Consider the following 1,278-nt stretch of genomic DNA (forward strand, 5'->3'; position numbering starts at 1 on the left):
TTCAGTTTTTTGAGATTATTTATTACTCTAGTTTTTATCTCAAAACAGTTATAAATTTTTACTACTTTTAGAAGTTACTCCAGAGATTATATCATCATTGACTTAACCAAGTCTAATTTTAATTAGCACTTTTACCTGCTCTTATACAATGTAAGAAACACACCTTTTTAACTTCATTTATCTGGATATTATTGTTGTGTACTTTAATTCTATATATATTTAGATCCAACAGGAATTATAAGTACTGTTTTGTACAATCTTTTAGATTTATATACATTTTCCCTTTGGCTCTCTTTATTTTCCCCTGAATCTCCTACCTTCCATCTGGTTTTATTTCTCCATTACCTGAAAAAAAAAAAATCTTTAGTGTTCTTTTCAATGCATAGTGTATGCCTGCTGAGAAAAAAAAAAACATTTTTTTCCCACAAGTTTTGGTCTGAAAATATCTTTAATCTTCATTAAGAAAGAATACATTTTTAGATATTTTGAAATCTAGGTTGACAATTATTTTCAGAATGTTGCAAAAAGTTCCATTGTTTCTGATGAAAGAAGAGAAATCTCATCCTAACTGTTGTTTCTTAAGCTTCCTATGGCTAGTTTATAATTTTTTTCCTTTTTGTCTTAATTTTCAGTACATTAGCTGTAATTAGACAAACTGTGGTTTCCCTTTTAGTTGTGGTTTGTAGTACTTAGTTGTGGTTTGTAGTACTTTTTGAATCTTTGGTTTGTTATTTGTCACAGATCTGGAAAACTCTATCCTTATCTTTTTCAAATATTGCTTATGTCCCATTTTCTCTCCTCTGCTTTTTCCAGGGGTCCAGTTAGTATTGCTAGGTATCTTCACTACATCTCCTATTTTATAACTTCTCTTTGTATTTTTTATTCCTTATCTTTCTCTATAATTCATTCTGGTGATCACTGTACCTATCCCCTAGGTCACTAATTCTCTCTTCAATAGTGTCTAATAAGTTATTAAACCCATTTATTGAGTTTTTAGTTTCAGTTATCAGGTAAATTCAATTTCAGAATTTCAATTTGTTTTTTTTCATAGTTCCAATTTTTTGTAAAATTGCCTAATCTGTCCTAAATTTCCTTAAGCAAAGTAATGATCTTAAAGATAAGTCTGTTACCTGATACTCCTGTTAGCCTGTTTCTATTGTTAAGGGTTTTTTTCCCCCCTTGGCTTTCACTTGTTATCATTTTGTCTCCCAAATGACTGGTATTTTATTGAGTGCCACATATATATATATATATATATATATATATATATATATATAT

This window comes from Myotis lucifugus, unplaced genomic scaffold (assembly GCF_000147115.1).
Source record: "Myotis lucifugus unplaced genomic scaffold, Myoluc2.0 scaffold_15, whole genome shotgun sequence".
NCBI lineage: Eukaryota > Metazoa > Chordata > Mammalia > Chiroptera > Vespertilionidae > Myotis > Myotis lucifugus.